The sequence below is a fragment of the Abramis brama genome, assembly GCF_963993115.1.
Source record: "Abramis brama genome assembly, chromosome: 25".
Lineage (NCBI taxonomy): Eukaryota > Metazoa > Chordata > Actinopteri > Cypriniformes > Leuciscidae > Abramis > Abramis brama.
In genome coordinates, this window is record NC_139987.1 from 17,666,887 (window position 1) to 17,674,769 (window position 7,883).

A 7,883-nucleotide genomic window follows, 5' to 3' on the forward strand; every position below is an offset into this window, starting at 1 on the left:
TTCTCTTATGCTCATCAAGGCTGCTTTTATTTGATAAAAATACAGTAAAAATAGTAATATTGTGAAATATTATTACAGTTTAAAATAACTGTTTTCTGTTTGAATAAATTTTATTCCTGCAATTTATTCTTTTGATGGCAAAGCTGAATTTTCAGTAGCAATTACTCCAGTCTTTGGTGTCACATGATCCTTCAGAAAACATTCTAATATGCTGGTTTGCTGCTCAAGAAACATTTCTTATTATTATCAATGTTGAAAACAGTTGTGCTGCTTAGAAATAGAAGGTTTTAAAGAACAGCATTTAATAATTTTTAATCAAAAGCAAATTGTTACGAATGCTGAGAGATGAGGCAGAGAGAGAATCCATTTTTAAACAACAAAACTCAACATGAATAGACCAGAACATCTGACCCAAAACACGAATACAATCTACCATGAAACAACAACTAGCAAAGCAAAAGAGAAACAAAAGGGTTATAAACACACAGGGGCAAACAGGCTTAACAAGGAAACGAGGACTAGGACAAGAAATACAACAAAGGTCCAGACAAGACATGGGTAAATATGTGACAAATCTTCCTGAACCCAAAATTTTGAATGGTAGTGTATGTCTTTTATTGCCCTTTATTTTTTTCATTTAACTTATATATTTTATCTTTTCTTTCTTAGTTATTTTTTTAGTTATTTTACAATTAAATTATCAAAAATAACTATTAAGGTCATGTTGTGCAAGGTTTTTCCAGGTATACAGAGATAATATATGATGATAGCATGAGAGTGAATAGTGCAATCTAATCTGCTGCAGGAGATAAGAAGCAAGAATAAGAGAAGTGGATGGAACTCTTGGTCGGCTCTTCAGTGCATTCCTGGATGGAACACTGACATTAATCAGGCGAAAGAGCAAGATGAAGCTGGTGAGATTTCCATCCAGCTATGATTAGGGAAACTTTTAGAGTCTGGAAAATTATCACTTTTGCAAGAAAGTGCCTGCTAAGAACATTAATGTAATGTAATACTTTGATTGTCCTATACTTTCCTTTTAGCATATCAGAACTGCAGGACTGCAGTACACAATGAGATCCAGGAACATCACCTAGAAAGAATCTACACAGAAGAAGAGAAGTCCACCTTAGACACTGATGACCTCCATTGGGATATTTTGCATCATGACAACATTCCATTGATGCCTATTACCCATAATGCTCCACTCTCTGAACCATCTTGTTCTAACTATATTGATACAGACAAGGATCTGGCAATCAGTAGCTCCATCTCAAAGCATACTGGCTCCATTGTTCTTAACCTTAAAGTGTCTGAGGTTCTTCTACAGCAAGCTGAGCAGAGTCTGGATAATGTGGAGGTGACTCGATTGAGCACCCCATGCTTTGACGAGGTGGATGCTGAGGTGAAGAGGGTGAGCATGGAGAAAGAGCGCAGTGACAGTGTTTGGAAGGCTGTCGGGCCATCGTCCAAAAGTTATATACCGGTACACGAGTGGACCATTAATGCAGATGACGAGGTCAGTCAGTACAGCTCAGCTCAAGATGAGAGCTTTGAGAGCACGTCCTATCCTAGTAGTGTACAGGTATGTGCACACAACCTCAAATATCACAGCATTAAAGGTGAAGTGTGTGTTTTTCAATGCTAAAAAAAAATAAATAAATAAATATATATATATAAAAATATTATAAATATTAATTGCTTAAAAGTTTGGGGTCGGTTCGATTTTTTATGTTTTTGAAAGTCTCTTACGGTCACCAAGGCTGCATTTATTTGATAAAAACAGTGAAACTGTAGTAACTCATATAGTAATATTGTATGAAATATTATTACAATTTAAAATAACTATTTTCTATTGTAATATATTTTAAAATGTAATTTATTCGTGTGATGGCAAAGCTGAATTTTCAGCATCATTACTCCAGTCTTTAGTGTCACATGATCTTTCAGAAATCATTCTAATATGCTGATTTGCTGCTAAAGAAACTTTAACAACAACAAACAAAAATTTGTGCTGCTTAAAATCTTTGTGGAAACCGTGATATACTTTTTTCCAGGATTCTTTGATTAATAGAAAGTTCAAAATAACAGCATTGATTTGAAATAGAAATTATAGGTAACAATGTAAAAGTCTTTACTTTCATGTTTGATCAATTTAATGTGTTCTTGCTGAATAAAAGTACTAATCTTAAAAACGTACTGACCTCAAACTTTTGAACGGTAGTGTACACACACACACACGCACACTATACTTCACCTTCAGAATATCACCATACTTGTATGATCAACTAGCTGGGAATTACATGTTAAACTAAATTAGTGACAATTACCACTAACAAAGATCAGATACTAACAAAAAATTAATGGAATAGCAATCAGTGTAGGTTGATGATTTAAATAATATATAGAAAAAAATATGAGGAAAAACTATACTTACAGGAGGAAAAAAGGGACTTCAAGAGAGTCGAAGCAATAAAGAGACAGCAGCAGACAGGACATCAGAGGTACAACAGTACAAGTGCATTAGCAGAAAAAGACTTAATACAAGTCATGTACAAAAATGGAGTATAATAGATAGGATGGCAAGTTTGGCAACAACAGAAAAGATATATGAGCAAATAGGCAAGAGAATGACAAAAATAAGCAAATACATCTCTTTCAGATTAAATGTGCAACTTGGGTTGTCGGAGACCCAGAAAGACGGAACAAAACCCACATGGACCGGTGAGAGACAACAGCCACTTTTCATGTGCATTCATTATCTTCATGTGCAGTTTATCCAGTTTAAAAAGAAAAGTGTTTAAAAGGTATGTGATCTGTCCTGTGTGCCGGTACAGATGTGGTTAGTGATGCGGTGGCCCGTGGGTGTTTGGGGAAACCACTGGGTGCTGTTGGCAGCAGTGACAGTGAGGATGTAGAGGAGCAACAGCTTCACCTACAGGACTGGCAGAGACACAACATCAGACACAGTGTGAACTGCTACCCGGAATCTGAGACCCAGGAAAGCACTGATTTGGAGCAACTGTTCAAGAGTTTTGCTGGTAATAGAGCTATGCCTGAAATTGCTGTTAAGATATTTCATACATTCATGTTTTATTTTTGTTAAATTTAGGTATTAAATTCCATTTTTAAATAATTATAACTAATTTTCAAATTCTATTTATGTCCAGGTATTCTGAGTGATAGTGAGGAGAGCACAAACTATCACACTATCAATCAAACTTTTGACGTGACCAATGGAGTGCTGGAGGCTACAAGCCAAACTGAGGTGATAAACTATAACCTTTATTTATATTTGTTTTTTACCAGTTCATTAATGTTTTTTCCCCCCATTAAAACACAACTGCCCACATTTACATTCGGTATTCATCATCTTGACGAGGTTACATATTTCACTTGCAAAACGGTTATCATATATATATATTTTTTTTCATGTAGAAGTTTTAAAGGTACAGTAACAATTACAGCTTTTTGTGTAATAGTTTATGGCTGTTTAATAAGAGCTGAGGGAGTTTAATAAATGGTCATGTAAGAATTGAGAAATTAGAAGAGTCAGATGAAATAACGAGAAAGTACATATGAGAAAATATATTGCATTTAATAAAAAAAAACACTTTGCCTCGAGAAAAGACAGTAACACGTAAAGACCTTCCGTGCTGGTTGGATGCCGGCTTTGGGCCGATCAAGAGCATGACTTTACAGTCATTTGAAAGTAAATTATGACTGAAAAAATTAACAAATAATTATTAACAAATAATTTCTGCATATGTAAAATGTTTGAATTTTTAATATACTATTTAATGTCTGTTGTGTCCAAAGGATGAGGGAAGTTCGGATACTTCGGCTTATACACAGCCCCCTTTAGAACTGTCTAGTGTGTTCTACACACCCAAACACCACCTGTCCAAAAGCACATCATCTGGTGTAGAACATTCTCAGGTGAGAGTGGACATTTTTAAAGTTAGTTTTGTCATATAACACTCTAACCCTGGTTTCACAGACAAGGCTTAAGCTAGTCCCAGACTAAAATGAATGTTTGAGCTGTTTTAACTGAAAGCAACTTGCACTGACAGATCTTAAAATATGTCAGTGCCATTGCTTTGCCTCAATATCACAAGCCAGGCTCGAACTCGGGTCTCAGGTGTGGCGAGTTGAGAGATCTAGCACTTAGCCATAGAGAAGGGTATGTTGGATCCAAACAAACCACTCAAGGCAATACTCCAGGCAAAGTAGATTTATTAAAAAAAAAAAAAAAAAAAAAAAAAAGGGTACTTTGCAAGTGAAAAAAATATCCAACAAAAGTTCTTCTTTTTCTTCAGAAAGATGTATTACTAATAGTAGTGATACAAACAATCACTGAAGAGAAATAAAATAACGCCACGAGGGGGAAAAAACAAAATCAAATAACTAAGAGAGGACTTGTGGGGGAGACACATAGCCAAGACTCAAAAACCGAGTGGGGGAAAAAAAAACACAGCTAAAATACTCTAGGGCAGGGATGGGCAACTTCGGTCCTGGAGGGCCACTGTCCTACAGAGTTTAGCTTCAACCCTAATCAAACACACCTGAACAAGCTAATCAAGGTCCTCAGGATTACTAGAAAATTACAGGCAGGTGATTTTTCCAGGGTTGGAGCTAAACTCTGTAGGACAGTGGCCCTCCAGGACCGAAGTTGCCCATCCCTGCTCTAGGGGAAACACAAGGGGGTAATCCAGCATCCGGAAAGCGTACCTTCTATGGGGGCATCCATCACCTGCTGCTAGCATTCCATTGACTCCCATTCATTTTGGCATCACTTTGACAGCGAATAACTTTACATCTGAGGCGTTTAAAGACTCCATTTGTCCATTGTTTATTTCAAAAGAAACACTACAATGTATAAAAGGCTCCATTACCTTGCATCTTACATTATGGCCCCGTAGAAGCTGTTTTTGTAAAAATAGGCTAATGATTGCGTCATAACTACGCGACTCTCTGTCGCACAGTAGAGAAATTACCGTATAGGAGAATTTCCTATTCTATACAAATAAGAATCTCGCAGGTAGTCGGGGGGGCGTAGAGGCATAAAGTCCGATAAAGTCAAGGGAGAAGCCCATAGAGAGTCATAAAGTTGCTCCTAGCTCATGGACAGCTCCTACTCACGCTCTCCGCCTCTGCAAGATTCGAAAAGGAATGATTCAGATTTCTCTTGGCACGGCTACTAGAAGACTTACAACTGTCAGACAGGTTGCTCACGTCACATCTACATCATCAAGCTCAGTACGAGCGCAGTACGCTCAGGAAGAGAGTGCTTCTAATTGACTTTACTGGTCTCAGTTGAAGTCTAAGTCACTGTGTCCATTTCTTATACTGTCTATGGGGAAACAAGGCACAGGTGACCTGGATAACGCTAACAAGGACACATGAGGAAGAACTAAGGCAGAGGGGAACACAGGTAACCTCTAGAGGCCTGGAGACAAACAATAGGAAGCAGGATGCTGACACTCAAGATGCACACCAGAAATGTTTTTTTCTAAGGCACGTTTATAAAAGCTACGTAGAAGTCCTCATTGAACTAAGGCTTAGTCCTGACTTAGTCTAAGCCCTGTCTGTGCAACTGTGCCTAAAATATCGAAGAATAAAGTCAATATTTTTTGTAAACCCTTTATTTCTCAGTCACTTAGCTCAGAGGATGAGTTGGACGTCACAGTGGAGGTGTGTCGACCCAGCACATCTCAAGCAGAAGAAAAACAAGCTGTAGAAAACAGTCTGAGTGGTATACAGATGAAACACTCTGCAATCATTGTATTACCATCTTTGTGGGTAAAGTTTGTCCTTTTTTCTAACCTTTATATCACCCTTATTTTTTATCCAGAATACCAGCTTGTTCAAGAGGACTCAAAGGAGTCTGAATCCATTACCCCTGTGCACAGGTACTTTCCTACCCTCAGGTAAAAGAAATTAAGCATTCACGCAAAGCTCAACAGCAGATGGAATTGATTTGTTGTAAAAAATATTTTTTATTAAGTGTACAGTGAGTTCAAATATTTGGGGTTAGTAAGACTTAATTCAGCATGGACACATTAAAATGATCACAAATTACAGTATAGACATTTATATATATACTGTTATCAAAGATTTCTATTTTAAATGAACTTTCTATTCATCAAAGAATAGAAACAATTTTACTGTTTTTACTAATATAAATGCAGTCTTGCTGAGCATTAGAGACTTTCAAAAACAATAAAAAATCTTACCAACCCAAAACCTTTGAAAGGTAGTGTATTTTGTCTGTTGAGTCCTTTGCAAATAAAAATAACAATACTGACTTCCTTCGGCTGAGTCTGTCCTCTGTGCTTTGGTTTATTTGTTTGATCAGTTGTTTGCCAGAGATTCCGGACCTCTCCAGCATATCCTGTTCACCGGCCCAGCTCCAAAAGTGGGTGGGGTCCCCTGAAGCCCGTCCAATCCCTCACAGCAGAGGACATCCAGCCTGCAACAGCACCCCACGCAGCCCAAAAGGTATGAAGTGAATCAGAAAAATATAACATGCATCTACTTAGGCTTCACTTTTACGATTAATCAAAATTCAGAGTACATTCTGTGGGGCAGTTTTATGTAATTGTGTACACTGTTTAATTACAGGTCATAGGACTCTTCAAGATGTGCAGATTGACTCTGAGCCCTTCCCCCCGCTCCCGAGCCTATCCCACACTGTCTGCACAGAGAGTTACGCCACAGCCAGTGCAGGAGATAGCAGCAATGTCAGTCATATTTGAATAATACATTTCTGAAATATATCAACGGCCATATGGGTATCGGACGATATGTGTTTTTATAATGTTGTTGGAAACTCAGAATCAAAGACCAGGAGACTTTGGGATCACGTTCAAGAAGTTATTCTTTATACTTTGTGTTGACGTGGCTGCAGTTCTTCCAAAGTCTGACTAAGGGGACGTTCTCTTACAGTTTATATACATTTAGGGGCAGGAACCAAAACTTTGTAATGAGACAGGTTTAGGAACCTGTTCTAGACTGAGAGTGCTGCCCATCCTAATCCACTCAGCATATCTATTCACATGCTGAGACCCGAGTACAGGACTGGCAGGACTCTCTTGCTAAAACACAAGCTCCAAGAGCCATTAAGAGTTTCAGTAAAACAGGACTGACTGGAGTCTTTTGCTAGAAAACTCTGATAATAATAATTTATACCTAACCTTAACATGCTAAATTCAATGTAAACCTAAATTAAACATTTTAATAAATTTGTAATACAACAATGTTATCTGTATCAATCCGATAAGTCAATTAAACTGATCATTTATACTTAAAAGTGCTTTTTCACTCTACTTAAGCATAAAAATACCATAATATGTTTGCAGATATTTAGGAAACATGCTGAGTTCACATACTCATTTCTCTGAAAAACAATGCTACAGCCAGTTATTTTACTTTTAAATGTGCGTTCCGTATCGTAATGTCTGTTTTTGTTTTGGTCTGTGTGATCTCCCCCACTGCCAGTTCACCCAATAGTATTTTGACACCCCGGGATGCCAGTTGGCACGAAACACAGCATATTGCAGCCACCGAACAAACTGGATCAGAGATTGCAGGTTCTACGCAACCTAAAAAGCCTCGGTATCCATCTAACAATCTATGAACGAGAGCATATTAAAACACGTATAAATCAATTCATCACCTTACAGTGTGCAAGTCTCCTCGGCTTTCATTGTCAATTGCACTCGTTCCTGTTGCATGTATTACACTTGCGTGTGAGCGTCGAGTCTGAGCAGGGTCTTACAGACTGCACCTTTAAATGAACACTCCAGATTATTAATACTAGTTGGCCTGACTAATGTTAAGCATAAATAAAATGTCTACTCAGAGCCTGTTTATTGTCCAGG